This window comes from Phalacrocorax carbo, chromosome 9 (assembly GCF_963921805.1).
Source record: "Phalacrocorax carbo chromosome 9, bPhaCar2.1, whole genome shotgun sequence".
Taxonomy (NCBI): Eukaryota; Metazoa; Chordata; class Aves; order Suliformes; family Phalacrocoracidae; genus Phalacrocorax; species Phalacrocorax carbo.
The window spans coordinates 26,630,478-26,649,321 of record NC_087521.1 but is presented as its reverse complement, the minus strand read 5'-3'; the positions used below and the strand labels follow the sequence as shown (position 1 = coordinate 26,649,321).

Sequence of the window (18,844 nt, the reverse complement as noted above, 5' to 3'; positions counted from 1 at the left end):
GTTTCAAACCTCTTCACTGGTTTGTACACCAAACATCACGTACATTTTAAAAATTTGATAATGAATTTGAGAAGGGGAAAGGCCTGTTGGCTTTGAAACAGGAAAAAATCAGAAGATCTCTCAAAAACTTTCTGTATGATTTACAGCACTTTTGTACCTTTCTAGTCTCCTTTGTTGAGGAACAGATACAATGCCTCCTTTCTCTGATTTTACCTGGACACCTACCAAGTTCCCATCTCTTCACATACTTGTATATGTATTACCTTATGCAATAGGACTTCAGTCTTAAGCTGGGAACTGCCAAAAGTGAAAAAATAACTAGAAATAAGGAACACAAAAACATAATTATACCTTGGTAAAGTTGGGTGGAAGGAGGACCAAAAATATCCCTTTCCCCTAAAAGCAGAATATAAACGGTAAAATAAGATCTTTAAATGTTTTTCAGTTTCTCCAATTCGTCTAAAACTAGCACCTTGATGACACTTTTTAACCTGTTTTGCCTCAGGACACTGAGAATGGCTTGAAGACAGCCATGTGCAGCCTAGCTGCTTTCTGGATGGGATCCAGACACTATCAAGGGTGCACACAGCATTTCTTAGGGGAAAAAAAAAAAAAACAAAACACCACACACAAAACAAACCCATACCATCAACAAAACCAAAAACAGACAAACAAAAAAACCCACCTAGCTCTAAGTTAGAAGATGGGGCCAAAGAAGAAAATCTTGCAGGAAGATAGCAAGTCTGCTTCATAAATTATTCAGGGTCCCATGTATTCTTGGTGGGAGGGTAAGACAGAAAGAGGAAAGGCCAAGATAGTATCTAATCATTCCAGCAGACTATTTCCTCCTCCTGCACCCTTCAGGTACTATGTCTAGATCACAACCTAGAAAGGACCCATTATACTGTTCCAGGAACCTGCAAAACCTATTGTGACAAGAACATGAACTTCTGTGTATAAACAACATCATTAATTCACATAATTTGTTACTTACAAGGAGTTCTTAGTCGTTGCGCTTAACATACTGTCTAGTGTTATTGTAGCAAAAAGCTTATTTTTACCCCTTTTCCGCACAAGATTTTGAAAGAGCCTCTCTACTTCACAGCTTTATGAAGCTGCACCTGCTTTGAGGAATAGGCCACAGAGTGGTCCCAGAGCATCACCTGCTGCTACTCTCCAAAGACACAACCCCTATCGCTACCTGAAGGACTGCGGAATTTTCTATGTTGAGGTCAAATGGAAGTGATAACTTGCTTACCTTCCTTGCAAATACAGAAGGAGTGGTAAAATAAACCAAAAATTTATAAATAAACAAGCCCACATATGCTATCAGGCAACTTTATTCCATCAGGCAAAGACTGCAGAAGAACTTGCTAAAAAGTCCATTCTGATTGCGCAGAAAACAGACAAGAAAGAGCAAGGCTAGGAGAGGGTTTACTTACAGGAATAAGAGTGAAACTTGTTTGACTTTTGAGGTATCACCCTCATTCATAACTAAAGCAAGTCCAGGCACTGAAGATGATTTGTAAAATTAATACCATCAACTTAAAGATGTGAAAACACAAAGGAGAACAAGGTACTTTACATTTTCATGCAATGATACAGATACTACTTCTACCAAAAAAAACCACCCCACCAACAAAAAACCCCAACTCACACAACTGTCATGAAGTTTCTAAATGTACATATCACAAAAATATATACAGCAGAAGAATTGTTGCTACCTACCTGTTTACATGAAAAAATTCATAACACAAAACACAGTGACACACAAGACTCAGTCTGTGCTTCCAATGGATTAATATATTGTCTCCCACTGCTGAGCTGGTCTTGATTCAGTTAAAGTCTAAGCACTCAGGCTTTCCTGCTGGGAAACAAACAAGTAAAGTCGGTTTCAAGCATCTCCTATTAAATTACAGAAACAATTCTCACAAGCCTGAAGGCAGAGAAGAGAAATAGTAGGTTAAGATTGCAAGAAACCATAACAAACTATAGCAAATCCAAAAGCTGCACTGAGATTTATTAGTTCTCTAGAAAATTCAGTGCAAAAGTCTATTTACTTCATGGAGGAAGTCACCACTGCCACCACTAAGTGAGTCAAGTTAATCTGCAAGAATGTTTTACATAATGGGAAAATTTTTATTGGCCAGAGGTTCACAGTGTTCTTAAGTTTCCAGAAACTGCAGATGTAAAGATACTTCTGTTAACCTAAACCAAAACCAAGAAAAGAAACTATCCGAGATGCATGCTCCATTTCACAACAGAGGTTTAATTTTACTAGCTACTGTACTTCAACCTATTCAGCATAGGAAAGATTGACACTCTGATATGAAAGGAAATACGAACATTGAAAACACAGGTAGTTTTAATACTACCACCAAACGGTATTAAAACACATTGGCTAGCACATCGTTGCCATTTCTGGACTGTGATACTGAGAACTGGTGTAGTTTAAGCTACCAGTTTTATTCTTATAGAAAATTAGTACTAGTGAAACAGTTGGAATGGATTTACAAGAAAGCATGATACCATCTTACTTCTTCCATTTTCACTTTACTGTGAAATAAAAGCTAACAAGAGAGCCAAGAATCCCTACAGTCAGCCAATACTGAACTGATAGGTGTTCTTTCCTTCCTTTAGCAGTGAAAATATGCTGTAGCACAACTATACTATAAAATCCAGTTCACTCAAACCAAGTAGCTTGGATGAAGGAATCTTTCCTCAGTTTTCAGAGGGCTGATAACAGCTTAAGGATTATATTTAAAGTCAGAGAGTACACTCAAAACATCTCACAGCTCAAATATTATCCCCCTTATGCTGCTAAAAATGATCAGTTTAAAAATACAGATTGTTCGATTATCTTTTAGTTGCTGCTTTGAAAATTTTTTTAATGATAGATAAGACTACTTTTTCTAACTACACAACTTTTTGGAAGTTTGAAATTGAAAAATATTTTCAATTAATGTTGTGGATCATAAATGCACAAGTATTAGGATTCAAGCTCTAAAACAGACTTTAAATTGCAAAACTGATCATAAACTAAACCCTACTAGGTAAAGTCTCAAAAGCACAAAGACCACATTTGTTTTAGTACTGAAGAAGTACAGCTCTGTTACCATGACAGTGTAACACAACTTTGCTAACAGGCCACAAAGCATTCAGGGCAGGGGAGGAAATTTAGAAGCCCAAATTCAGAGAGTTAAATTAATCATCTTCTGCCAACCCCTGGTGTTAGGGCTCCATATGAACAAGTGTTTCTGTGGTCCTTATTTTTTTATTTTACTTTCAGTGATGCAAATTCTTTATAAAGTGTTCTGTCCTACTGAAACATTCTTTCTGCCCCATAGTACATTAAGACATCCTATCTCACTTTTCTTCTCACAGAGAATTTACCTATGTATTTGCCAGCAAAAGCCACATTTGTGATTACGCGAGTTTTATCTTAGTTAATAACAGAAGACTGAATGAAAAAAGGCCTTTTGACTCCAATTACCATACGCTCCTTTTTAAATTGAAACCTAGTTAAGGGGGCTGTCTCCACTGCACAACAGAAAACTTGTAATTATGGAGAAAGGAGGGGGAAAAAAAACCTTGCAAAACAGAAGACAAAGAGCATGTTTCTGTTCTCTGGTGATGCACTCATCCATTTGAAGGCCCAAATTCTACCCCTGGAGCATACAGAACAAGACCAGCAATCGCTGGGAGCAAGTCCTGAGGACCTTGAAGGTGCCCGCTGGTTCATGCAGAAAGCAAACAGTAGCACAGCGTTCTGTTTCCCAGGATAGATAAACACTTCTCACCTGCAACTTGACTTTTCTTGTCAGTCTTGACATGGACTTCATCATCTTTATCCACACACTGAATACCACTCCTCACCCTCCATGAACTTGCAGGCTGCACTCCCTGTATGCCTTATCAAAAAACCACAGCCAGAACAATATTGGTTTTGTGGTCTGCCTTAGGTTTTTCCACCTAAGGCAATTGTTACAATTCAAATCACAAGAGTAAGCACAGCTCTCTTCCTAGAGCATTAGACATCTGGACATCACACTGGATCTAGCTTAATCCGCTATTTTGCAAGATGGCCCTACAGAGATCAGAACCCTTGGAGCTACTATTGTAAGCTAAGGTCACACCATGAAAACAATTTCCACAATTCAGATAGGAAGAGAACACTATAGAGGTTTCAGTTGTTCTTGTCTAACAATGTATCACCATGTGGTTCAGGGAAGGATCTCAGTACAGTAATCCAAAAAACAAAACACACAATGCAAATTTTTAAGAAAAAAAAAAAAAACACACACAAAAAACCCAGAAAACTAGACCGGAGGCAAAGGATGGATTAAAAAAAACAAACAAAAAAAAAATCCTTGCAGCAGCAACAGACAGCTGTGTTCTAGCCTATAGTCCAGCCCCTGATCTACTCCTGTGGTAAATGGAAAGAAGAAAGGATGAAGACAGACAGAACAACACTACACGCCTGACCTGAAAGACTCTTTTTTTTTCCTGTAATGGAGACTTCTCTCCTACAGTGCTGTTTTTGTGAACATAAGAAGATAAAGCCCCCTGTATCACTGTTTAAGAATACTTAAGAGCGACATACTGACTTCCCAGACTTTATCCCTCCAGTCCAACTTTTCACGAGTCAGAGTATGGACTGGATACAACCCTCCAGCCACCTGTGTTTAGACAATTAAGTTAACAGTTAAGTTAACAGTTAAGGAACAGTTAAGTTTGGGCAAATTACAGGCAATGGTATTACTGATTTAAAATGTGTAACATTCCAAGATCTATCTCCCCTTTGCACTTCTGCCTCATTCAGTATTGGTAGTAGGTCAGTTTTATCAGTTAACAACATCCTGAAAAGTCATCAGCCTCATATCAATCCTCATGCTGCCTGCTTTCCCGAAGTTAGTTAATTTGGACTAGTTCTGCCACAGTCACAGCAAAGCTGTGACACTGTCACAAGGAGGACTGAACACTGAGTATCTGCAGAAAGAATGACCCAGACACCACTTAGTCTCATCCTAGTTATTGAAAACAAATTAATATCCTACATTAGCTTATAACAATGGAAGCTGAACTCTTCTGTGCTAATTTACAGCCATTATATGCTGGTCTCTTTATTCTTGCAGCGAACATCTGAATATGTAAGATGGTTTCATCAGAGGCGGTAAGGAAACAGCATCTCACAAGTCACTTGTATGCAAACATTAAAGGTTTCTTAAAAACATTTCTATTTACAAGAAAATTAGTAGAGACCAGAAGAACGAAGAGTCAACAACAATTTAAGGAAAGTATCATATGGGCTCAGGGAGCTGTAACAGGGAATAAGGCCACATAGAAACATGTATTACTACAAAATGTTCTCTAAATGCTCTTGTTTCTATTTTACTTACTGTACGTAATACTTGGCAATAGGCTCTGATGCTTGAGCCCTGGTGACTAACTACAGCCATTAAGATATTCCTACATCTTTATTTGGCCTTCCCACGTCTTCCCTGGAATTTACTATGCTTGTGGTAGTAAAGGGGGGAAAAAAAAACCAAACCCATGGCTCCTTGGTTTTTTTAACGTTCACAATGCCATAAAACTCATGTTCCCCAGTGGTTTAAACATGACCCCAGTTCCAGCACACTGCAGCTCTGGGTCTACTCTAAGAGCAGGGGAAAAATACAATTTAATTTTGGTGTTGGTAACAGCATCAGGACTGACACATTGCATTTAATCTTAACATCAGATTCAGGCATTTCATTTAAGATAATATAGGAGGCTGTAGGCCAAGTACTTTGAAGCTCAATGACATCTTCAGTTGGATTCAGTATTTGAAATAAGAAGAACAAGAGAAACTAAAGCTGCACCCTTGGTTGCAAGAAAGAGATAGGCCATACGAAAACTTCAGAGCAGTGAGCTACCCAGTACCACTGACCCCATCAAGGCCTGTTCGTTTTGAACTGGAGTTCTGATCTCCAGAATACTTACAGGGGTTCCCAGTTTAGTATCCATTTGCAGACACACTAAATTTGTTCTCTGTTATTTGGCCCTTAAAGTCACTGTTGGAAAATTTTAACTATCTTAGGAGCCAAAATAGATGCCTAGGCAATATTACCCAAGATGGTAACAGTTACCTGCATCTCCCTGCTCACTTTTCCAATCCATTACATGCTACCCTTGCAGCCATGTCCTTTAAACCAGACTGTTTCTCCTGAGACCCCTATACCCTTAATCAGGACACAGAAAGAATTGTGCTAAAATACTATGGCGAAATTTCTAATGGCCCTTACCATCATTCTGTTATCTTGCAGATGTTTATAAACAAAAAAAATTATTCTAATTTTTCTCGATAATATATTTCATTGCTCCATGTCACTCATATCACAGAAAACAAATCACAAGATCAAATACAAAAACCCATCTGAACTGCATTTAACCTCAATCAATTATCAAACAGATGTGAAAGAGTTAACAGCTGATTGGGTTATGCATTATATCAGTTGGTTCTTCTAAATAAAATGAAATTAAGAATTGATTACTTCATTTCTCTTGGCATCAACTTTTGTCACTTTTGCCTCCATAATGGCTACTGGAACAATACCCTGTTACTGTTCAAGACTGTATTAAAAACATTTTCTGGTTATCCCTTCATCTCCCTTGTTAGCTTGATATTGTTTTATGGCTCAGACACTCCAATCTTCTCCCGACATGTGCCATTCTTATTCATCTGTAACACCGTCATCTAAGTTCATACAACTTTTTCTCAATTTTCAGATCGTTAGCAGTGTACTGATTCAGCCAAAGCAGTTTGTTGCTATGTGTCAGTGCAAAAGAAAGTAAAAATTACTAATTCATACTTGTTCCCTAAAAAGAAAACTTCCCTTAATTCCTCTTAAGACTCTAACATACTTCCTATGGCATCTTACCTACAAGTTTTCTGAACCCTGGTTGTCTTTATTTTGCTGTTATTCTCTATTTTGCTGTTCTTCCTCCTTCACTTCCCAGAAATATTGAATTTTATCAGTTTGAGTTAATCTTTCACAAGCTGCCCTCTTCTTCAATCTTTTTAACCAGCTCCTTCCTCTCTTGGTCAACACTGAACCAAGACAAGCATCCATATTTATTATCAAGACCCTTCCCGTACATCAGTAAGTTCTTGCATAGGACTGCATGTCCCATGCACCTTTCTCAAAAGATACCTGTGCAGATAAAATCCTTCATTTATGACAAATCTAATGTTTATTCGTTTCTTCTTTTAGGTTTTTAAAAAAACAAACAGAAAGAAATTTCACCACCCCACCCATTTGTGGTGGGTCTATCACAATACTGATCTTATCACTCCCTAGACCTCCCCTCGTTACCTTCTTCACATAAAAATAAACATGCATATCCTTAATACACTACAACACATTGTCACTTCTTCCCTGACTGTCATTATTTTCCCTCTCTGATCAACATTCCTGTGAGATATGCTTTTGATGCCATTTTGGACGTAGGAACAATAGCTATTCCTTGATCTGGAATCTAAGCAGAGCAAAATACAGTGACAAATCCTGTTAACTGCCAAGTCTTAGCCTGTGAACACATAGGTAGTCTCCTAACCAGTTGAAAGTCAAGGCAGGAGGAAAGAAGCAAGGCTAGGTTTCACTAATACTTAACTATCTATTAATAGTGCCCAAAATGCCATCACCCCTGTGTCTATACACTGTCCTATGGCATTAGCATCAAGGCTTTCTATGCAAGGCAACCAAGCATGACTTTCTGCCCAATTCATTTCCACCTTTGGTTTTGGCCTCACTTAGCAAGCCAGTCACCTAACTGAGGAACAGCAAGTTCATATTTGATGTGAAGTCATATGGCTGGATGACATCATAACTGCTATCTTTTAACTGCCCCTTTAAGGGTTGGTGTTATTATTAGCAAGCTCTAAGTTATTATTAGCAAACTGATAAAATACTAATGGCCAACTTCTCTCACACAACAGCCTGTCCATTTCTCCAGTTATCACATAACTGATAACTTTTCCTATTTGAGTTATTCCAAAATGGATGATTAAGACGAGAAAGAATCATCCCTCATGCATCCATCATGCAAAGTCCACTGGCTGCTGCACACCACTTTAACAGCTGTTAAACTCAGGTCAAGTCTGTTAAGCGAGGCTTCTCAGAGCTGGATCTGAAATTATTTAAACTTTCCAACCCCAAGAAGTGGATTTTTGCTAAGCTACTTCTTCTTTGAAGAAAAAAAGAAAAATAATCTCTGTTTAAGAAAGATTTTGTCTCCTATATTTCTCGCTCAGTGATATTTAATGCTACTAAACTTTTTTGCTAGCTGCTCACAACTTCCTTGATTCTTTAAATCACACTAAAAATACTTCTACCTGTAATGAGAAGAGGGCTGTGGCTTCATGAGCCCAACCTGACTAACTTCTATCACTCTTGACCAACACTATTTCTAAAAATGAGGGGTTTTTCCCTACTTGCAGCCTGGTGGTGTGGGAGAATTCAAAGACCTCAGCAACCTTGTCTTGCTACCTTTGAAGAAGTCCTAACAGCAAGGAGTATTTAACAAATACACTTCCTAATACACTTTTTTTATTATTTAATATGTAGCTCAACTCTAACTATTGCAGAGTGAGTCAGGCATCCAGTCATGGGTGTTTAGTAAAAGTTTAGATGCCCTAAAATGTGCAGGACTGGAAGATAAGAGCTGGCCATATGGAAGACTGCACACTTTTGGAGCATCAACTTCAGACCATCTGGATCACCTACAGCATTTAAGATGGTACTCAGTGCCTCTGTGTGTAGGCACCATCTTTGTTCCCTCTAAGTTTTTCTAAAAATCACTAGTCAGTCAGGGTTCAGGCAATGGAACACTATCATTGTCTGCTTTAGTTAAAACACTGCTCTAAAAAGAAATGCAAGTGGGCAGGTATCAACAAGATGACAGAAACTCAAATACTAGATTCACACGGGTGTTTTTGCTGTAATGGTCAGTCTAATTAATTCCTGGCTTTTTAAATCAAGTACTTCTTGACACTGAATTTCGTTAATACTGCAGTATTCCCATCTACATGATAGCAGGGCATGAATATAACACAGAGTCTACACTTAAACAGATGAGAGCTACAAGAGAGGCAGCTGCTGAAATTTTAATCACCCATGCAAACAGCATGATTTATTTCTTCCATACTTCCCTTCACATGGAGGCAGCCTGTCTTTTTAGTATCTTATCAATTCCTTTCAAATTGAAAAAAAAAATCTTAGAATGTATCCCATCCTTTAGAAAGTATTTTTATTAAAAAGAAGTCCTTAAAAAAATACAGCCATGAAAACAGTTCTAGGCAAAAGCCTGCTTCCATTAGGTATATAAATATTTCAGTCCCAGCAGCACCATCTAATGGAGAGTTCACCAACTTCTCCCCTTCTTTAACATGACATTTTATTTTGCAGGTGTTAACAACTGATATATGGCCTATTTAATACTCTATAAAAACTGATTAGCTACAAGAGAAACCAAATCATTTCTCCACAGACAACAATCGGACAGTCCTTTTCTCCCCACAGGCAATACAATCACATACAAATTTATTAAGTACAACAGGACATTTGTTAACCAGGAGATAAGGTTTTAGTAAGATTTTAGTTACAAATACTTCAAAAACAAAAGTAACTGTGAAGCAGCAATACCAGCTTAAAAATAGAACTACCTTAGGCATGCTTATACTTTCCCCTCTGAAAGCAAAACAGAGATGTCAGTACCCCTAAAGTGTAAGGAATATGGACAACCTAGACCTTAACCATAGCAACAGAAGTTGCTACCTACACCTACTTAAGGTGAAGCTAAGCATTCCAAGACGTCTTCAGGTTATGCTTCTGCTACAAAACATACTATGGGAGATGGGTAGCAAATTATCATAAGCATCACTAAAGCATGCAGCATTGACTGCTGGCAACTTCTACTATTTATCTCATTAACATTTTCTCATGCAAACATACATGATGGAACTTATGTACAAAAGGGATCTATAAAAAGTGGTATTTTTTCCCTGCTGCATTTTGTCCTCCTTATTCTTTATATAAATCACAACATTGCAAGTACGGGTTCATCTACTTTGACCTTTTCTAATTAACTCAGCATATGGGCACTCCTGGAGTAACAGCCTTTTTATGTATAGCACAAAGGACTCTCAAAGTCTGTTTGCCCTATTTCATCTCAGAAAAATTAACTAATACATTGAGAGTTCTTACAAAAAACACCAAAAGTCTTAGTAAATAATTCTGTAAAATTACAGCATAACACTTTGGCTATATGTACTGACAGCTTTATTTACACAAACAGGACAAATCATTGTCATTTATTTTGAGAGAATCTCCTCAGTAAAAAAAAAAAATCTACAGAATGGAGTGGGTGGATATTTATTTGCCTGTCCTAAATCTTTCTTAGAACACACAAAAACAAAGCAAACAAAAACAAAATCAACAAAAACTCACACATACAACCAACAGAATAAGTCCCCCAAAACTACCTCAAAATCTTACAAGCCAAAATACTGAAAGTTGCATGTCTAAAAAGTCCTTTTCAAAATGAAAGTGAGGTTCCAGGAATTTGTAAGAAGGAAAGAGGAATAAGGGAAGATTACGGTATTGAAAAATAGCTGAAGTGCAACACGCAAATAACAAACTTGTTTTATCTTTTTCGAGATTTCCAAGAGCATTCTTCTGCACATGCTCCAAAAACAGTGCCAAAATACCCTTCTATAACACAGATACAAAAAACCCTGCAAACGGTACGAGCAACACAACAGCAATACCTACTAGCTGAACTACAATATAGGAACCATTAGTATTTCCATTACGCATCAACCCTATGGGTGAGTAGCGAGACATATATTTGCTAACCTGAAATATAGCATGCTCAGGTTCTGTAGATAGAAACATGATTCAACTCCTGATGGAAAACTGATAGAGAAGATACTGCTGACTTCAAGTGATACTACGTATTAACAACTTAATTTGATGTTAGCTCAAATCCTTCCCCCCCACCCCCAAAACCCTGAGTTTTAGAAGGCAACGAAAACACTACTTCATCAAAGAGTTCCAAAACTGGTAGAGATATGCATACGCAAATCAGTAGCCTTCATTTAGGTACCCAACTTCCTTCTACTCAAGCTGTCAGCCAAATGGTAGCATTTTGAGAGTATGTCATTTTATAGCCACAAGCACTTTACCTTTGGCACCAACTGAATGCAGAACTGGTATCCTAATCAGGTTCAACAACAGCAGCCATAACAATACAACATTCCCAAGCTCATCTCTCAAGGATGTTGTGCTGAACAGAAAAGAGGGCAGTGAAAAAGACAGAATGAGAGAGCAAGTGTAGATTTAAAGACACGTGTACTTCAGGCAATAGTCGGGTACGCTGTAGATCATCTTTAGTGACCTGGAAGAGAAGCGTCTGTTAATTCACCTGGAGCAGGAGGTGGCATGGGGAGGGAATCGAAGAAGCTGGTAGCTACAGAGAGGTCAAAGGATTTGCAGATAAAAATTATTAGCCAGAAGTGTGAAAGTACAAGCCTGGGAAAAAGTATTTCAAGAGAAAAGTGATGTAAGTGCAAGTAAAGAGGAAAATGCAGTCACTTTGCTCAGGTGCAAGGATGAAACCACCTTGGAATAAAAGTCATCCCTTAAACTAAAATTACAAGAGATCTGACCGAAACCAGTTCAAAATAAGCCACTTCTAAGAACTGGAGGAACCAGCTTGAGAAATTAACAGCGTTTATACTGTTTGGCCAAACAACTTAAGATGAAAGAGAAGCACAGCAAGGACCAGAGATTCCATTAGTAGCTGAAGAGCACAAAATGCAGCAAGAGGAGTCACTTGGGATGGTTTAAAGGAGATGAAAACAAGAACAAGTTGAATGAGAATTGTAAGGCTGTACTTCCTATGCAGATGTAAATCTTGATTCTGTAAGTCGTTAAATAAACAGAAGCCACAACAATCAAGAAAACCTTCTCTCAGAAGGTTCTTCTCTTTGGAAAGACAAAGGGCACAGTCAAACTGGTACAGTATACAACATCTCCATTATAAAAACCATAATAATTTTTCAAATTATCTCCCTCTCTCAAGTACATGGATGAGCTTACAAAACTAAATCCATTCACATTGCCAAAATTTGGTTTATGATCTGGGCTTTGCTGTTCAAAAGTTATTTTAGGCACTTTCATCATGTAAGCTAGTTCTGAGAGGAAGAAAAAATTGTTACTTTCCAGAATATTGAAAGCAGAAAGTTGGGAACAAGTGCAAGCACCAGAACAGCTACCACTGATGAATTCTGTCATGTACACTCACTTCATATAACACTGCATATTTGCTGTACACAACAATGGAAGAGTGTGAAGCAAATACTGTTTCCTGTCCCACGATGCTGACAGTGCAGAATGGCACAGCACTGCAGAGGAGACAGAACAGGATGCCTCTACACTGCACTTGCAATTCATTTCATGTATCAACAGATGACGCTTGTACTGCCCTGCTGGGTTCTCAGCACCTCATCATTTTCATGTCCTCAGACTGTAGGAAAGCACCACTATTCCCATTTTATTACAGACCTGCAAAATGGTCTGTGTATGGAGCCAGACGCCAGACATACATAAGCCACTAGCTGCATCAAGGGTATTCCCAGAACTCCCAGTCAGCTACCAGCTAACCCAAGTGGCACCCAAGTACCAGTACTCCTCTTCCCCAGCACATCATCTATGCTCAAGGAAACATCTGTCTTGACAAGGCTGATCACCTCAGCAAGCATCTCAACATCAAGTTCAAATGCACCAGAAAACACTAAACAAAGCAGTGGAAGAAGCATCAGCAAACTCTATGTCTTTCCTCATCCTGGCAACTGTCCTAACCACTTGACTGAGACATCGTGCTTCCTCTTGCTCTGTTTCTCGGGCACACTGAGTTTTGATTATTCCTGGCATAGCAGAAGAGTTTCAAGAGAAGGAAGTGACACTACTCTTAACTGGCCTGTGGCTTGATGATGAGAATGCTCCCCAAGGAGATAGGAAACTTGGACTGGAATCCCCCTTCTGCCCCTGGGACTCAGGCATGGCGTCACCTCACTCTACACTGCAACATCAAAGCCCCTTTGCTGGTTTGGCCCTAAGTGAATGACTTACAATACACTCATCTATAGGAATGAAAAACAACCAGCCTCCAAGTGTCCTAGATTTTACACTGGTATCTTCAATGGACCATCTTCTCTTCCTTGATAGATGTCAAAGCTTGCAGGAATGAAGTGGCCGCCAGGAACGCACCTCTTATCTTACAGTAGCATCTGCAACATGCTTTTCAAGGCAGACCAAATCAAAATAACTCTTTTTGCTAGACAGCTAAGAAAGTTGTGAAGACTCATGGCATTTTGAGCTTGTCTTGAGCGGGCATATCTTACTTTATTTAACAAAAAGATGTTTTTCGTATTAATGCAGAAAACACAAAGTCAGACAAAAGTTTGGTATTACTCCAAATGTTAGTTTTTTCTAATTATGAGTTTCTATACAGTCATCATTAAAGCATGTAAAATAGAAGTTTTATAACTTCTGTCACTGATGTTTTTGACTGCAGCACTTGCCACATATCCTGTATGTGAAAGGAGATATTAACCTCAGTGCATTTAAATTATAGTACAGAATTATTAGCAATTTTTATAATTGTAAATAATCTACAGAATGTTTCCTCTACACATCAGAGAAATCAATTTCATAAATGATCCTTTTACAACTACATAAAAATAATACTGGAACTATGAAACATTCCAACTTAAAGAATTCCTGCTGAGCCTGCTCCAGTTCTAATGCCTACAATTTGCAAAAATCTAATCTTGATGTCAAAGTACACAACACCCCAATTTTCAGTACAAGGAGGGAGCCAGGGTGGAGGCCATCACACATGTCCATCACTGAACTTCTGCATCTAGCAACATGTTGAAACTCCCCTTCCCAAGCTGCCCTTGACCAGATGAACTGCAGAACTTAGAATTCCACTAAAAAAAAAAAAATTTTTAAAAAATCACACTTTATACATGCAGAGTATAGCAGCAGGGAAGAACAACAGCATGGAAATCAAAGGCTTAACATTTTTTGGGGGGTGGAGAGGATTAGTGACCTACAGTTGTTGTATATAATTTTAGAGACACTCACCCTGTTAACCTAGTTACAAAGCCAACAGTCAGTAGCAATTGAAGTCACAGCAGCAATGATATTTTGCTGTCAGTGCTCCAGTAGAAAATATCTCCAGGAAGAAAACAAAAACACCCTCAAAGACGATATATATAGATAGATATATGTATATTAAAAGGGAAGTGTGTGTGTAATCTCACAATTCCCAATATCAAATAATCTTCACTTTATTTTTTCCTTAAGCTCTAAGATCTTTCTACTGTATACTTTCCTTACTGATTTTCTAGAGGCTTTTTTGTCTTAATTCACTTTTCTCCTCTTTCCCATCAGAAGAGAGCACATCTTCCTACTTTGCAGACACCTAATAATCTTTCATTGTCAGTTGCGCCTCCTTTCCTCCCAATTCTCTAGTCCTTTCTCTTTCTACCTTAAAAAAAGGCACAGAAAATTAAATGTGTTTGTGATTTGTCAAAACAACCCTATACTGACTTTAAACTATCCATTTATGAGGGTATGGGCTGCCAGCAGGCAGAGCTGGGAGACCACTTATGTTGTCTTTGCCAGCCCTTCACTGCTGTAGTTTCTATGTCACCACTTCATCACCACAGGTTAAAAAGATAAAACCTAGCGGGACTACAGCACTCCTGTGCTACAATCACACCTTTATTCTGTTGCACAAAACTACACAACTGTCCCTCCCTTGGCTTCCTCTCCCCATACCACATCTTGAAATCTCCAATTTCACTGTCTCCCAACAATTTTGGCGCTCTTGAGCCATACACCAAAAATGCCAGTAGGTTTCAAATACAAGCATCGTATTCAGAAAGTACCCACCCACAAGCATTTAAAAAAAAAAAAAAAAGAGCCTTGGCAATTCTTTAAAGGAACTGTGCACAAGAGCACAGACATCTGAAACCAATGTGTAATGAGCAGTCTTCAAACATCATAAGACTCGGCATCTTCAATTAAGAAACACTATTAAAATGAAAAAAACTAATTAAATCCAGTTGTTGCATCATCTAAGATATCAGAGATCAAAATGTGTTATTCTTGCATTACCTATTCATACAAGTCAGTTTAGGATACTGGAGTAGATTTAAGTCATTCCTATTTTTAAACTGCCTTTTCATCTGCAGGAGAACTATGATCATCTACTTATCAGTTTATTTATGTTCCAGCAGTTTAACAACAAAAGTTAAAAATTAAGTTTTCTGGCTTTTCGTATTTTCAGCATTGCCACATCTACTAACAGAACAGTATTGAAAAAACATGTTCCTCTTCTTTCACTTAAACTTTTCATTACGGACAAGAAATGTAAAGATATAAAATACAGCAAGATCTTGAAATCATTCAGAAGACAAACTGTATTAGCATGGACTGCTAAGACTTCATGAAGATTTTTTTGTCACTGATGCTAACTACTGTCATCTCACACAGTTTTCCAAGGTACCAACAATAAATATGCTTACAGGATGATCAAATTCTCTCAATCCATACAAGAATGGCTTCTCAAAATTGGTATCATCAAACTTAATTGCAGAAGGACTTCAGGAAAACCTAAAGACTGAGTCATTTAGCACCCTCTTTTGATTAGAATTATTTTGCTTTAGTGCTGAATGCACTTTACCTTTCTATATTCTAGGTCCAGCTATTATTGGAAGCTTCTCATCAAGTCATATTTCAGTAAAAGATCTAGCATTTTCATGTTGGAACAATGCAACTTTTCTAACCTCATAGTGCCGTCTGCTTGCAATGCCTGAACTCATGATACATCAACGTTTCCGTTACAAGGTTTATGACAAGGAGTTTCCCAGTTCAGCCATAAAAACTCTGATTCAGTCCAAATGTTCAAAAACCCTCTCCCTAATCACAGTATCATTTACATCTACGTTAATCCATACTGGGTGCGTACGGATTGCCATTTATAGACACTTTTAGCCAAATGGCTCATTTTAAAGGGCAACATGCGGTATATGTTATGATCTCTTTAGTTCTCACAATCAGTGTAGCCTTTAAATCCAGGCTTCTATGCAAGTCAGTAGCTACTTTAAATACAGATTTTTACTAACTGTTTCAAATTATACTATTTCATTTGCCTACATACCTAAATATCGCTAGTATTCACAGCATACACTGAACTCCTTTTCAGTCTATGAATGCGAGTTCAGATTAGCGCACAAGAACGCTATGTGCATTCTACGGGACAAACCTGCAAGGAAAAATACAGAGTTCTACTGAAGGAATAAAATAAAAAAAGACACCACTGCACGAATTACAATATACAAGGCTGGGTTAGATCTCAACAAGCTAGAGGAGTCACTGACCCAAGGAGACTGCAAATTTCAAATTATATCATTGGAACTCCCTGCATTTTACTACTACAGAAACAGCAAAAAAAAAAGAAAAATGTCCTAACGCATGGCAGAGATCCACACAGAGGAGCGCACACAGCCTTTCATGCCGCACACAGGCTCAGATAGGCAGGACGTGAGATTATGCCTTTTAGCGTTAATACCATTTCTCTTGTGTTTCCGCAGATAATTCAGATCTTAGACACGTGAAGATACAAATAAGTCAAGATGTAAATGCCTTACCTTCCTATTTTACAAGCCGCTGCAGTTCTCAGATTATGAGTCAGTCATAGGTTCATCTGCAGAGGAATGACTCAGTATAAACTTTTAAACATTCGGTTTTTTCTAACCTACAACACGGCAATTAATTTAACGTATTAAAACGCGGTGCTGCGAAACAGCGCACAAAATGAATGGCGTGAAAACAAGAACACTTTTCTCTCCCCGCACGCCAGGCAGACGGGCTCGCAGCGCAGGGCCGCCGTAGGCTGACAGGCTTCATAAAAATATAACTCCTTCCGCACCGATCAGGGGCAGCTCCGTACCGACGGCAAAGGATTTTCCCCGGCGGCGGCGGCCGAAGTCCGCGTCGCGTCGCGTCGCGTCGCACCGCGGAGCCGCCGCCGCCGCCGCAGAGGGCGGCCCGGGGAGGTGCGGAGTTGCGGGGGCCCGGCGCTCGGCGCCCAGGCGCGGCGGCTGCCGGCAGTGCCCCTTTAAAGGCCGTCGGCCCGCCCCCAGCACTGCATATGGAGGGAGCCAGGAGCGGAGCGAGGCTTCTGCATTCAAACGACACATCAAACGCCGCAAGCGCCGCCGCGCCGCCCGGCTCCGCTCCGGCCTGGCCTCTCCTCTCCTTCCCTCCCCGACACGCACGCACGCACCGCGGGGCGGAGGGGGGAGAAAGCAAGAGGCGGGGAGGAAGGGACGGAGAAGGGGAGGCAGAAATAAGTAAGTGAAAAAAGGGGGCACCTGCGAAGCCCTGGAGTGCGAGTGCGTCTGAGCGGGCAGAGTCCACGCCGCCCCGGCCGGAGGCTGATCTATCCCCGGGCACCAGCCGCCGCCGAGGTCCCGGCAACGGGCTGCGGCTGAAGCGCGCTCGGCCCCTGTCTGATAGCAGATGCCTCGTATCAGCGCCGCCCCGCCGCCTTGCCCTCCGCCGGCTCCGCGGGAGCACCCCCCGGCCCTCGCCGCCCGCCCGGCCCCGTCCCTCTGCCCAGGGAACCCGGGCGCGGGCAGGCGAGCCCGGCCGGTGCCGGAGCCCGGAGCGGCGGCAGCCGCCGCCAGCCCCCACCCCCCCTCGCCTTCCCTCCCCTCCGCCACCGCGCCGCTCCCCGGGGCGCGCCGAGCCCCGCGGACGCCCTACCTGCGAGCGTGTGAGGGGAGCGGGGCGGCGAGCGGCAGCTGGAGCCCGGCGAAGGCGACCGCCAGCCCGACGGAAAGTCCCTGCCGCTCAGCGCCGTCTCCCCCCGCCCCGCACTTCCTCTCCCGCCCGCTCAGGCTGGAAATCCCCGGCGAAGCCCGCTGCTCTCCCGGCTCCTCCTCACACACACCGAGGGGCGGGACCGGCTGGGCCGCTCAGCGCGCAGGCGGCGGCGGGGGGCCGGGCCTGCCCTACCCGCCTGCCCGGGCTGCACCTGATGCCGCTGTTACACCCCCAACCCCCCCCGCGCTACCCGCCCGGCAAACGGACCACGTCCCGCCCGGCCCTCCGCAGGCGGCGAAGGGGCCGCGGGGTGGGCTGTGAGGAGACGGCGCGTCCCGCTCCCGGCGGAGAGGGGGGTGGCGGCGGCGGAGCCGCGCCGAGGCTCGCCCCGCCGCTGCGGGGGCTCGGCCTGAGGGCGGGCGTTGCTGCGCCGGCCCGAGCGCCGGGGCACTGGGGGAAGGGCGCGGGGGATGGCGCCGGGACGCGGGGCACCGGGAGCGAGGGATCGGCGCGGCGGAGAGCCGCTCGCTTCCCCTCTCCGCCCCGAGGGAGGTGCGAGCAGCTCCGCACAAAGGGTCGCCTGGAACACAATAGCCTTTATTTAGAAAAAAAAAAAAAAAGCCACTGGGAAAAAGGGGGAGGGAGGAAAAACCGCGGGGAGGGAGGGGAGGGGGAGAAGAGTCTGGAAAAGATCAGAAAAGAGCAGCGAGCCAGCGCCGTTCGCCCCCCAGAGAGGCCGATCGCCCCGGAGGGGCCCGGGCCCGGTGCAGTCGGGGAGCTGCCGACCGTAGGTGGCAACCCCGAGTCACCGGCCGGCGGCGCCGGGGCTGCGTTCCCTTCCCCGGCGTCCCGGAGGTGCGGGAGGCACCCGTCCTCCCTCCCCGGGGGCTCTCCCGGCA

General features: G+C 41.8%; 1 protein-coding gene across 4 annotated transcripts in view; it reads right to left on the bottom strand.

Moving 5' to 3' along the window:
* Positions 1-18,132, bottom strand: part of TRAF3 (TNF receptor associated factor 3) — a 71,382-nt gene extending 53,250 nt beyond the window's left edge. Inside the window, exons 1-4 of one of the 4 annotated variants that reach the window (XM_064460813.1) lie at positions 17,886-18,132; positions 17,492-17,629; positions 16,766-16,821; positions 1,729-1,867 (exon numbers count right to left, since the gene is read on the bottom strand). The gene's annotated coding sequence lies outside the window, so the exon portion shown is untranslated. The remainder of the gene's footprint in view (positions 1-1,728; positions 1,868-16,765; positions 16,822-17,491; positions 17,630-17,885) is intronic. The other 3 variants (XM_064460810.1, XM_064460811.1, XM_064460812.1) reach the window with 3 other exon arrangements.
* Between the last annotated feature and the right edge of the window lie 712 nt (positions 18,133-18,844).